Genomic DNA, 14,788 nt, shown 5'->3' with positions numbered 1-14,788 from the left:
GAGAAGCTAAGCAAATAAAGAGAAAAATCCAAGTACACATCCAGTGAAAAGTTGGTTCATAGTTTTACAGCTATATCTGCATTGTCAAACATTCAAATGAAGAAATCATTCATGCATTCCAATATGCCCAAATTCAGGCAAGTTTTAACTTAAGACAAGTGATTTAGGAATGGCTTGTTCATAGGAAAAATCAATAGTGGCATATTTTGTCACTTTATCAACTTTTGCTTCTAATTCAGAGCAACTAGTAAGTGACTGGTCTGGACAGGTGCCTTGTCTTATTTATGCACCCACCATGGTAATTGCACACTCTTTCTTCACTTAGACGACAAGTTTTTCATGCTTAAAATAGTAACTTCACCTCTCTTTCACCCCTCACTTCCACTTCATTGCTTTGCCTTCATCTCCACAGCTGGAGAATGTGTTTTCAATATCTTTGGTCATAAACCTAAAAGCATTTTCGCCATTGAAAGCATAGATACTCAAAGAATCAATGTGATAATGCTTGGTAAGTAGAGGTGAAGAAGCACTAAAGAATTCCCTTTCCCAATGCGTAATTCATACCTCGATTTAATAAATATATATTAAGAAAGCAGTATATGCCAGGTACTAGGGATAAAAAAAGCAGAAAACAAGCAGAACTTCCAGAAATGTCCTTTCTAGTACCGACAATGACAACTAAATTGCAACAGAGCTGGTGGATACTATAGATTACTTGCCCAACATCCATTCTTCCCTTCTTCTTCTTCAATTATCTGTAAATCCTCCATGAGGTCAGGAATCCAGCCTGTGTCTTCATTAGTCAAAGCCAGTGGTCCTCAATTGGAAGTAGCTTTGCCCTCTAAAAGACATTCAGCAATGTCTGAAGACAGTGCTTGTTATTGCAACCTGTGGGATGGCAAACAGTGTGCAGAGTCTAAGGATGTTGCTAATACCTTACAATGCACAGAGCATAAAAGTATCTGGTCCAAAATAGCAATGCTGCCACCCTTGAGAAACCCTTGTCTAAACTGAGGTTAGTAGCACCATCCCGTCCTCACTTAGGAATATGAGCATGAGACGATAGTTTTCTTCTAGCAACTGCTATTTGTTCAGTTGGTCTAATCAGGATAACAGGGAAAGGCTTTATCTCTCATCCTTTAGACTTAAATGATGAGACACTTTGCTCTGTTATTACTTGCAATTACCTTGGGTTCCTTGGACAGTCAACAAGAGAATAAAGCCAATATCAGGAAGTGTGCAGAAACTCATTCTTTTGCCAAGAGAACTAAACCTTGACAATAGCGTACTTTGTGGGCTTTAGTGTGAAATAATGCATTTCCTCATTAGTTAGCATGTTGCAGGCTTTCTGTTACCTAAATGTAAAGTTTCCTAAGAGAAGGTAATATTAAGAATCATATGTATGGACATCTAGAGGATTTCAAAGGAAAGACAGTGAATAAAGCCTAGAAAAGCCTGGCATGGTCTCTCCAAAGAGGAGGTATCTGAGTTAAGTCCAACTGGCCAAATAAAGGTGCAGTATGGGAAGGTACTACAAGCAGAGAGAAAAAATCCTTCTTCAATTAGCACTGCAAAGAAATAGAGGAAAACAACAGAAGAGAAAGACCAGAGATCTCTTCAAGAAAATTGGAAATATCAAAAGAACATTTCATCCAAAGATGGATTCAATAAAGGAAAGAAACAGTAAAGACCCAATAGAAGCAGAAGAGATCAAGAAAAGATGGAAAGAGTACACAGAACTGTACAAAAAAGATTTTAATGATCCAAATAACCACAATGGTGTGGTCACTCACCCAGAGCCAGACATTCTGGATTGTGAAGTCAAGGGGGCCTTAGAAAGCACTGCTGTCAATAAAGCTAGTGAAGGGGATGGAATTCCAGTTGAACTATTTCAAATCCTGCAAGATGATGCTATCAAAGTGTTGCACTCAGTATGTCAGCAAATTTGGAAAACCCAGCAGTGGCCACGGGACTGGAAAAGGTCAATCCTCATCCCAATTCCCAAGAAGGGGAGTAATGAAGAATGTTAAAACCATTGGACAATTGCACTCATCTTTCATGCTAGTAAGGTTATATTCAAAATCCTGCATACTAGGCTTCAGCATTACATGAATTGAGAAATTCCAAAAGTCCAAGCTGGGTTTAGAAAAGGCAGGGGAACCAGAGATCAAATTTCCAATATTTGCTGGATTATAAACAAAGCAAGGGAATTCAAGACAAACATATGCTTTTCTCTCATTGACAACACTAAAACCTTTGACTGATTGTGTGACTATGTGTAAAACGTTTGACTGTGTGACTGTGTGGATCATGATAAAATGTGTGGAACAGGACAAACTGTGGAAAACTGTGGAGACAGGAATATCAGATCATCTTACCTGTCTCCTGAGAAACCTGTATGTGGGTCAAGAAGCAAAGTTAGAACTGTGTATGGAACAATTGACTGGTTCAAGATTGAGAAAGAAGTATGACAGGGCTATTGACTGTCACCCTGTGTATTTAACTTCTATGCAGAGCACATCATGAGAAATGCCAGGGTGGATGAGTTACAAGCTGGAATCAAGATTGCCAGGAGACAAACACATGGAGATTAAACAATACATTTCTAAATAACCAACAGGTTACTGAAAAAATCAAAAGGGAAATAAAAAATAATTTCTAGAAACAAATAACAATGAAAATATGACAACTCAAAACCTATGGGATGCAGCAAAAGCAGTTCTAAGAGGGAAGTTGATAGCAATACAACCCTACCTTGAGAAACAAGAAAAGCATTGAATAGACAACCTAACTTTACACCTAAAACAATTGGAAAAAGAAGAACAAAAAAACCCCAAAATTAGTAGAAGGAAAGAAATCATAAAGATCCAAGCAGAAATAAATGAAAAAGAAATGAAAGAAACAATAGTACAAAGTAATAAAACTAAAAGGTGGTTCTTTGAGAAGATAAACAAAATTGACAAAACTTGGCCAGACTCAAAAAAAAAAAAAAAAAAAAAAAAGGCGGGGGGGGGGGGGGGGGAGAGAGAGAGAGAAGAACCAAATCAACAAAATTACCATGGCTGATTCATGTCAATGTATGGCAAAAAACCACTGCTATATTGCAAAGTAATTAGCCTCCAATTAAAATAAATAAATTTTTAAAAAAGCAACAAAATTAGAAATGATAAAGGAGAGGTTACAACAGATAATGCAGAAACACAAAGGATTATTAGAGACTATTATGAACAACAATATGGCAATAAAATGGATAACCTGGAAGAAATGGACAGATTCTTAGAAAAGTTCAGTCTTCTAAGACTGAACCAGGAAGAAATAGAAATTATGATAAACCCAATTACAAGCACTGAAATTGAGCCGTGATAAAAAATCTCCCAAAAAACAAAAGCCCAGGACTAGATGGCTTCACAGGAGAATTCTATCAAACATTTAGAGAGGAGCTAATGCCTATCCTTCTAAAGCTCTTTCAAAAAAATTGCAGAGAAAGGAACACTTCCAAACTCATTCTACAAGGGCACCATCACCCTGATACCAAAACCAGAAAAAGACAACACAAAAAAAAGAAAACTAAAGGCCAGTATCACTGATGAGCATAGATGCAAAAAATCCTCAACAAAATTTTAGCAAGCAGAATTCAGCAACACATCAAAAAGCTCATAAACCATGGTCAAGTTGGGCTTATTCCAGGAATGCAAGGATTCTTCAATATACACAAATTAAACAATCTGATACGCCATATTAACAAACTGAAAGATAAAAATCATACAATAATCTCAGTAGACGCAGAAAAAGCCTTTCACAAAATTCAGCACCCATTTATAATTAAAACTCTTAAAAAAAATGGGCATACATACCTCAATATATTAAAGGCAATATATGATAAGCCTACAGCAAAGATCATTCTCAGTGGTAAAAAATTGAAAGCATTCCCCTAAGATCAGGAACAAGACAAGGGTGTCCACTTTCCCCTCTATTATTCAACATAGTTATGGAAGTCCTAGCTACAGCAGAGAAGAAAAAGAAATAAAAGGAATCCAAATCAGAAAAGAAGTAAATCTCTCACTGTTTGCAGATGACATGATACAGTACATAGAAAACCCTAAAGATAGTATCCGAAAGTTATTAGAGCTAATCAGAAAATTTAGCTAAGTTGCAGGATACAAATTCAATACCCAGAAATCACTTGCATTTCTATATACTAACAATGAAAAATCAGAAAGGGAAATTAAAGATAACAAACATATGAAAAGATGTTCAACATCGCTCATTATTAGAGAAATGCAAATCAAAACTACAATGAGATATCACCTCACACCAGTCAGAATGGCCATCATCAAAGTCTGCAAACAGTAAATTCTGGAGAGGGTGTGGAGAGAAGGGAATGCTCTTGCCCTGTTGCTGGGAATGCAAATTGATACGGCTACTATGGAGCATGGTATGGAGATTCCTTAAAAAACTAGGAATAAAACCACCACATGACCCAGCAATCCCACTCTTAGGCATATAACCTGAGGAAACCAAAATTGAAAGGACATATGTATCCCATTGTTCATGCAGCACTATTTGCAATAGCTAGAACATGGAAGAAACCTAGATGTCCATCAACAGATGAATGGATGAAGATGTTGTGGTTCAGTTCAGTTCAGTTCAGTCACTCAGTCATGTATGACTTTTTGCGACCCCATGAACTGCAGCACGCCAGGCCTCCCTGTCCATCACCAACTCCTGGGGTTTACCCATCTCATGTTCATTGAGTCGCTGATGCCATCCAGCCATCTCATCCTCTGTCGTCCCCTTCTCCTCCTGCCCCCAATCCCTTCCAGCATCAGGGTCTTTTCAAAGGAGTTCAGCTCTTCACATCAGGTGGCCAAAGTATTGGAGTTTCAACTTCAGCATCAGTCCTTCCAATAAACACCCAGGACTGATCTCCTTTAGGATGGACTGGTTGGATCTCCTTGCAGTCCAATGGACTCTCAAGAGTCTTCTCCAACACCACTGTTCAAAAGCATCAATTGTTCTGCATTCAGCTTCTTTATAGTCCAACTCTCACATCCATAGATGACTACTGGAAAAACCATAGCCTTGACTAGATGGATCTTTGTTGACAAAGTAATGTCTCTGCTTTTTAATATGCTGTCTAGGTTGGTCAAAACTTTCCTTCCAAGGAGTAAGCATCTTTTAATTTCATGGCTTCAATCACCATCTTCAGTGATTTTGGAGCCCAGAAAAATAAAGTCAGCCATGAAGTGGCATGTTTTTGCCACTTCTATTTGCCATGAAGTGATGGGACCAGATGCCGTGATCTTAGTTTTCTCAATGTTGAGCTTTAAGTCAACTTTTTCACAGTTCTCTTTCACTTTCATCAAGAGGCTCTTTAATTCTTCTTCACTTTCTGCCATAAAGGTGGAGTCATCTGCGTATCTGAGGTTATTGATATTTCTCTCGGCAATCTTGATTCCAGCTTGTGTTTCTTCCAGCCCAGCGTTTCTCATGATTTACTCTGCATACAAGTTAAATAAGCAGGTGACAATATACAGCCTTGATGTACTCATTTTCCTATTTGGAACCAGTCTGTTGTTCCATGTCCAGTTCTAACTGTTGCTTCCTGACCTGTATACAGATTTCTCAAGAGGTAGGTCAGGTGGTCTGGTATTCCCATCTCTTTCAGAATTTTCCACAGTTTATTGTGATCCACATAGTTGAAGGCTTTGGCGTAGTCAATAAAGCAGAAATAGATGTTTTTCTGGAGCTCTCTTGCTTTTTCGATGATCCAGTGGATGTTAGTAATTTGATCTCTGATTCCTCTGCCTTTTATAAGACCAGCTTGAACATCTGGAAGTTTACTGTTCACGTATCGCTGAAGCCTGGCTTGGAGAATTTTGAGCATTACTTTACTAGCGTGTGAGATGAGTGCAATTGTGCAGTAGTTTGAACATTTTTGGCATTGCCTTTCTTTGGGATTGGAATGAAAACTGACCTTTTCCAGTCCTATGGTCAGTGCTGAGTTTTGCCAATTTGCTGACATGTTGAGTGCAGCACTTTCACAGCATCATCTTTCAGGATTTGAAATAGCTCAACTTGAATTCCATCACCTCCACTAGCTTTGTTCACAGTATTGCTTCCCAAGGCCCACTTGACTTCACAGTCCAGGATGTCTGGCTCTAGGTGAGTGTGAGTGATCACACCATCGTGATTGTCTGCATCGTGCCGGAGCAGTGGAGAGGAGCTACCCCACGTCCAAGGTAAGGAGCAGTGGCTGCACTTTGCTGGAGCAGCCGTGAGGATGTACACTATGTCCCAGGTAAGAGAAATCCAAACAAGACAGTAGGAGCTGAGAGAGGGCATCAGAGGGAAGACAGACTGAAACCACAACCACAGACAAATAGCCAATCTGATCAGGCAGATCACGGCCTTCTCTAACTCAATGAAACTAAGTCATGCCATGTGTGGCCATCCAAGATGGATGAGTCATGGTGGAGAGGTCTGACAGAATGTGGCCCACTGGAGAAGGGAATGGCAAACCACTTCCGTATGCTTGTGTTGAGAACCCCATGAACAGTATGAAAAAGCAAAAAGATAGGACACTGAAAGATGAACTCCCCAGGTTGGTAGGTGCCCAATATGCTGCTGGAGATCAGAGGAGAAATAACTCCAGGAAGAATGAAGGGATAGAGCCAAAGCAAAAATGACACCCAGTTGTGGTTGTGACTGGTGATAGAAGCAAGGTCCAGTGCTATAAAGAGCAATATTGCATAGGAACCTGGAATGTTAGGTCCATGAATCAAGGCAAATTGGAAGTGGTCAAACAGGAGATGGCAAGAATGAACGTCAACATTCTAGGAATCAGTGAACAAAGATGGACTGGAATGGGTGAATTTAACTCAAATGACCATTATATCTACTACTGTGGGCAGGGATCCCTTAAAATAAGTGGAGTAGCCATCATAAAGATGGCTAAGAGTCCAAAATGCAGTCCTTGGATGCAGTCTCAAAAACGACAGAATGATCTCTGTTTGTTTCCAAGGCAAACCATTCAATATCATGGTAACCCAAGTCTATGCCCCAACCAGTAATGCTGAAGAAGCTGAATTTGAATGGTTCTGTGAAGACCTACAAGACCTTTTAGAACTAACATCCAAAAAAGATGTCCTTTTCTTTATAGGGGACTGGAATGAAAAGTAGGAAGTCAAGAAACACCTGGAGCAACAGGCAAATTTGACCTTGGAGTACAGAATGAAGCAGGGCAAAGGCTAATAGAGTTTTGCCAAGAGAATGCACTAGTCATAGCAAACACCCTCTTCCAACAACACAAGAGAAGACTCTACACATGGACATCACCAAATGGCCAACACCGAAATCAGATTGATGATATTCTTTGCAACCAAAGATGGAGAAACTCTATACAGTCAGCAAAAAAAGACTGGGAGCTGACTGTGGCTCAGATCATGAGCTCCTTATTGCCAAATTCAGACTTAAATTGAAGAAAGTGGGGAAAACCACTAGACCATTCAGGTGTGACCTAAATCAAATCCCTTATGATTATACAGTGGAAGTGAGAAATAGTTTTAAGGGACTAGATCTCATAGAAAGAGTGACTGATGAACTATGGATGGAGGTTCATGACATTGTATAGGAGACAGGCATCAAGACCATCCCTGAGATAAAGAAATGCAAAAAGGCAAAACAGCTGTCTGAGGAGGCCTTACAAATAGCTGTGAAAAGAAGAGAAGTCAAAAGCAAAGGAGAAAAGGAAAGACATACCCATTTGAATGCAGAGTTCCACAGAATAGCAAGGAGAGATAAGAAAGCCTTCCTCAGTGATCAGTGCAAAGAAATAGAGGAAAACAATAGAGTGGGAAAGACTAGAGATCTCTTCAAGAAAATTAGAGATATCAAGGGAATATTTCATGCAAAGATGGGCTCAATAAAGGACAGAAATTGTATGGACCTAACAGAAGCAGAAGATATTAAGAAGAGGTGGCAAGAATGCATAGAAGAACTGTACAAAAGATGTTTTGGTACATATACACAATGGAATATTACTCAGCCATAAAAAGGAACACTGTTGATTCAGTTCTAATGTGGTGCATGAACCTAGAACCCATTCTACAGAGTTAAGCAAGTCAGAAAGAGAAAGATAAATATCATATTCTGACACATATATATGGAATCTAGAAAAATGGTACTGGAGAATTTACTTACAGGACAGCAATGGAGAAACAGACATAGAGAATAGACGTGTGGACATGGAGAGAGGCGAGAAGAGGGTGAGATATATGGAAAGAGTAACATGGAAACTTACATTACCGTATGTAAAATAGATAGCCAATGGGAATGTGCTGCATGGCTAAGGAAAGTCAAACGGGGACTCTGTATCAACCTAGAGGGGTGGGATGGGGAGAGATTTGGGAGAGAGGTTCAGAAGGATATATGTATACCTATGACTGATTCATGCTGAGGTTTGACAGAAAACAGCAAAATTCTATATAGCAATTATCCTTCAAATAATAATAAGAAGAAATTGCCAGGAGAAATATCAACAACCTCAGATATATAGATGATACCACTCTAGTGGCAGAAACTGAAGAGGAACTAAAGAACCTCTTGATGAGGGTGGAAGAGGAGAATTAAGAAGCCAGGTTAAAACTCACTATTACAAAAAAAAAAAAAAAGACTAGGATAATGGCATCCAGTGCCATCACTTCATGACAAATTGAAGGGGAAAAGGTAGAAATAGTGACAGATATCCTCTCCTTAGGCTCCAAAATCACTGTGGATTGTGACTGCAGCCATGAAATTAAAAGATGATTGCTTCTGAAAGAAAAGCTATGAGAAACCTAGATCACGGTTAAATAACAAAGACATCACTTTGCTGACAAAAGTGCATATAGTCAAGGCTGTAGTCTTTCCAGTAGTCATGCATGGTTGTGAGAGCTGGACCATAAGGAAGGCAGAGCACTTAAGAATTGACGCTTTTGAATTATGTTGCTGGAGATGACTCTTGAGAATCCCTTGGGCAGCAAGGAGATCAAATCAGTCAATCTTAAAGGAAATTAATCCTGAATACTCATTGAAAGGACTGATGCTGAAGCTGAATCTCCAATACTTTGACCACCTGATGCAAACAACCAACTAAATTGGAAAAGACCCTGATGCAGGGAAAGATTGAGGGCAGAAGGAGAAGAGGGTGACAGGATGAAATGGTTAGATGGTATCACAGATGTAATGGAGCAGTACTCGGGCAAACTCCGGGAACTGGTGAGCAGGAAGTCTGGCGTGCTGCAGTCTATTGGGTAGTGAAGAGTCTGACATACTTGTTGACATAAAAAACAGCAACAGGAAGGTATCATACAGAGAGTGAGCAGCCTTCACAGAAGCCTGAAAGTAAGAGAGGACATGATACTAAAGGAACATTAAGCAGTTTTGTATGGATGGACGCGGGGACTCATGCATTATAGGTGAGGTGAAGTGAAGGGAAGGGAAGTCGCTCAGTCATGTTCGACTCTTGGTGACCCCACAGATTGTAGCCTACTAGGCTCCTTGATCCATGGGATTTTCCAGGCAAGAGTACTGGAGTGGGTTGCCATTTCCTTCTCCAGGGGATCTTCCCAACCCAGGGATTGAACCTGGGTGTCCTGCATTGTAAGCAGACACTTTTACAGTCTGAGCCACCAGGGAAGTCCCTTCATTATAGGTAAGGGAGAGTGAAAAGATGATGACTCTTAAAGTCACATGGTTGGCAGAAATGGAATGTTCAAGAAGAGAATAGAAAGTCATTTGTCTTCTGGTTTGAGGTGATGTTAGAGTATTGTTAGAGTATTGAGGTGAGGATAAGTTCACATATTCCTTTAGTTAATAATGTTGGCCTCCTGCTAACATATTATATTACAATTGTGTGATGAAGGAGAAAGCAGGACCCAAGGGATTTCTGATGCATAGTCTAGCCTTGGCAAGGCTTAAGGGCAAGTCATATAGCACTAGTCAAGGTGCATTCTTTCAAAGTTGCTGTGTTTTGGTTGTTGTAAGATTTGATTCAAATGGTCTGTTTTTTTTGAATTTTCTCCTACCAATACACATTTTACTATGAGTATAGTGTCAATATGTTTTAATTTACATAGTACAGGTAAGTAAATTTTAATAATTTTATGTTACTCATTTTTAATTATTGTTCCTACATTTATTCACTATATCAGTTGCTCCTGCCTATATTTACTGCATTTAGTTACTAATTTCTAAAAGAAACAACTTTGCATGAGTGTAATCAGATTACTACTGCGTTCATATTACTTATATTTGCTTGTATTGTAATACACACAACCATTAGCCACTGATGCATAGCCATAAGATTTCTGATTATGAAAGAGCTCTAACCATAAAATAGCATGTGTATTACTCATTTTACATAATCTACAGAATGCTTGCCCTTTTTTTGTTCAATAAATTCTAGAGATGAAATACTTCCCCTGCCTTTAAAACACAAAGACTTTTTGAACCTTATGCTGCATATTTTTTGAAACCAGAATTGCTTAAATGATGCAACTTGTGTTAATTATGTTCAAATGTGATAATCAATGGTCCAACAGAGCTGAGAGATCTTTTTTTTAAGCCCAAATAGCAAATATGTTTGGTGTTGTGGGCCTTATGATCTCTATTCAGCACTTCAGGAAAGCAGCCACTGACAGACATTAATTACATAAACCAAATGGGTGTGGTTGTGTTCCAGTAAAACTTTATTTACTAAAATGGGCTGTGGGGGCATATTTATTCTGCTGCCCACAGCCAGTCTACCTCTGTGTTGTGGAACCTCAGATAAAGTTGTTCCGTTCAGTTCAGTTGCTCAATGTGTCCAACTTTTTGCTACCCCATGGACTGCAGCATAAAGTTGAGAGGACAAATATTGTGGTTGGTTGTACATGTGTGTATGGAGAGCTGGAAGCTGGGTCAGGGTCAGGGAGGGGTTTAGGTAAAGTTGAGTGGTGGGAATTTTTCACCCTGTTTGTTGTCAGATTGTCTAGTTGTCTCCTTTAAGCCTTTTTTATTTTTTATTTTTTCCTGAGCATTCCATATTGTTTCTCTCCCTAATCCAGTAGGGGGCAATGAAAATCAATCAAAAGCATAAAATGAATATAATTATGAATCTTCAATAATCAAGAGTCTGCCAAGAGAGTTTAGAAACTCAAAATTTGGAATAAAGAGGCCTCTTTTTTCCCCTCCATCTTCATGCAATCTTGTCTGAATAGTTCTGCCCTATATTCCAAGTCGCAAATTAGATTTTTTTTTTTTTAATTGCAGTACCTAAAACTTCAGAATGAAAGTGGGTTTCTCTTTCCTGGTAGGGAAAATGACTGACTACACTGACTCGTAAGGAAGAAAGAATGAGAGAATCATATGCCACATTGTACTAAGGACTCAACCTCCAAATGTCCTGTTACATAGTCACTGTACAACCGAGCTCTCGGCTGAACAGAATTGAGAGAATGCTGTTGGGCTCTCTAGCAAACAATAGAAGAGGTAGAGCATAAAGTAGCAACAAGACCATCTTTACCTCATTCCCTCAGTCCTCTCAGGCTATCATCTAAATTACGAAGCCCATAGAAACAATCACTAGAAGACGATGCAACAATATTTAGTCTCAGCACCATCACTTGCAATGATTTCAGAAAACAGTTTTGTTCTACATTTGTACATTTCTTTGACTAGAAAGTTGCTGTCTTAGCAATCTTTCTAACTCTGATAGAGAAATACTATATCAAGAAGGGTAAATATAATTGAGGCTTATGCATTTACAAAATAAAATTGGAAAACTTCTAAAAGAAAAACCCAGTGTAGAGGGGACCTACTGTTTAAAAAGAAAGAAGGGGGGAAAAGGAAAGATTAATAGATATGGGCTCCTACGGAATGAGAGCTCCCATGCATTGAGCGTGAAATTGGTATTCTGCCATTAAAAAAGGGAGACATTTTAGAGACCTTTTCAGTTATAAAAGGAGGTACTGAAAAAAAATTTTTTGAGGGGAGTGAAGGAGAGGATAACTATAACAAAAAGTTATTGGATATCTTGCTATTCTCACCTGATTTAAAAAACACATTAATATCTGTCAATGAGTGTGTTATAGAAATTTTAATGAGTCACCTCTCAAATGTTTACTATAATCACCTCAGAGAACCATCTCCCTTGTATTAATAGAATGCTTAGTATAAACATACTTATTATAAACTTTCCAATGAATATAATTTGGGGCAAAACTTTATTAAATTATATTTGTATAGAGTTAAAAGCTGCAAAATTATATATGTTTATCTAGTAAAACATGTTAATGTGATGCCTAAACATGGTAGATATTCCAAAAAAACTGAGCTTCTAATAGATAGTCTATTTATGTGAACATTTGTTTGGGCTGGAAGGCAGGGCACAGTCAATTTCTGCTATAGTTGGAACTTAATAAAATCTCTTTGTCTAAGATCTTTATTTTCTCTTGAAAATATGATTTTCATTTGATGATCTTGTTAATAGATATTGTTGCTTTCCTTTTTCTCCAGTCATACTAGGACTTCTCTACATTGTGAGATGCTGTGGACTGAATTATACCCTCACAACATTTATAGGTTGATTCTCTAATTCCAGTGATATTTGGAGATGGAACTTCGGGGGCAGTAATTAGGTTTAGATAAAGTCCAGAGGAGGCTTCCCAGGTGGCTAAGTGGTGAAGAATCTGTCTGCCAAGCTTTAGTTCAAGAAACACGGGTTCAATCCTGGGTCAGGAAGATCCCCTGGAGAAGGAAGTGGCAACCCACTCCAGCGTTCTTGCCTGGAGAATCCCACGGACAGCGAGGTCTGGTGGGCTACAGTCCATGTAGTCTCAAAGAGTCAGACATGACTGAGCATACACACACACCGAGGTCCTAAGAGTGAGGTGCTCATAAGATGAGATTCAGTTCAGTTCAGTTCAGTTCAGTCGCTCATAGTTCCCTCATAAGTTGAGACCAGGGAGCTTGCTCTCCTTCTCTCTCTCTTTGCCTGCCTTCTAAAGATGCAGCAAGAAGACAGCCTTCTGCAAGCCAGGAAGAGGATCCTTGCTAAAAGTCTATTAATAACCAGCTGCAGTCTTGATCTTGGACTTCTCAGACTCCAGAGCTGACAGAAATAAATGCCTGATGCTTAAGTCACCCACTGGTGGTTTTTTATTAAAGCAGCTAAGATTGGGGAACCCATTCCTGCCCCACTTTCAGGACAGTTGTAAATGTGGGTTTCAGCTTGATCATACTTCTCCAGGTTAATCAAAGTGTTTCTCAGGTATTCTTGTGAGAATTTAACATTATTTGTTATGCTTTTGAACCTGGGAGAATGTAGCATCAAGTGCTGACAAAACCATCATGAAACCATGATGGAAAAGCTGTTCTAAAAATAGAGTCTGCACTAGAGAAGTCTTTCTGGGAAAGGAGTGGGGGTGGAGAGAGACAGATAACCAGTGTCTTAATGATATTTTTAGTTTCGGGTAATTCACACGTTGCAAAAATATTAATAGGTAATATATAAAATAGCAGAAAATAGATAAATTAGAAAATTACTCAGAATCTTTTGATTAAGATTCTAATCCTGTAGCTTTGGCTTTTGTGACTTCAGTGTCTGGCATATCATTTGTATTCAATTCATGGTTGTGATTTGCAAAAAAAAATAATTATTGAATGAGGTCCTAAGCTCAGGGGACCTAGAATGATGCTGTACATCCCTAATGAAATACCTTGTTTATCAATTATTGCTTATAAACCAACCCAGGATTTAAAACAACCACCATTTTATTGGTTTATTATTTTGTGTGTCAGCAGTCGATACTGTATTCAGGTAGATCTTTCTGCAATCATCTGAATTTTGATTTGGAGGCTGTCTGCTCTAATGGAGCCCTCCTGAAATGGCTCATCTATTCCAGATGATCATACCTTCCAAGAGGCTAGTTGTATTAGTTTGATAGAGATGCTATAGCAAAAGATCACAGACTGGGGAGCTTAAACAACAGAATCTCATTTTCTCACAATCATAGGGGACAGAAATCCTAGATGAAAGAACTGATGGGTTTTCCCAGGTCTTTCTCATTAGCTGATCAAGAATTTACATATATTTACACACACACACACACACACACACTTTTATAATGAAGATTTTAAATAATAGGACAATTGCCTTGGCCCTGATGTTGAGAGAGAAGAAAAATATGATGTTACATGTCAGTTAGATCAGGCTTTGTTATGTTCTCACAACAAACTGTCTCCAAATTTTGTATTCTCAACACAACACATGTTAAATGTTCACTTGTACTACAGGTATATAATTGCAAGTCATCAAGGGGTTCTTTTTTTATTTTTTCATCAGAGACTCAGGCTAACAGGCTTCATTCAGATATATCCTTTCACCGGGTCTGCAGCACTGGAAGGGTAACACGGTGATTGAACAATGGTTTGTAAAATTTGCTCCAGAAATTGGCACATGTAATTTCCCCTCACAAGCCATTGGCCGAGTCACATAGCCTCACCAAGCAGTGCAGAGCAGGTATGGTTCTGCCAACTTGCCCTGCACACCCAGAGGGCAGCGGAGACAGAGAAATGGGATTTTCCAGGCAAGAGTACTGGAGTGGGTTGCCATTTCCTTCTCCAAATGAGCAATTTTACTAACTACTAAATACACACACTTAGACGGTAAAGAATCCATATGCAATGTAGGAGACCTGGGTTCGATCCCTGGATTGGGAAGATGCCCTGGAGGAGGGTATGCCAACCCACTCCAGTATTCTTGCTG

Source organism: Cervus canadensis, chromosome 27 (assembly GCF_019320065.1).
Source record: "Cervus canadensis isolate Bull #8, Minnesota chromosome 27, ASM1932006v1, whole genome shotgun sequence".
Lineage (NCBI taxonomy): Eukaryota > Metazoa > Chordata > Mammalia > Artiodactyla > Cervidae > Cervus > Cervus canadensis.
Note: the sequence above shows the minus strand (reverse complement) of the source record.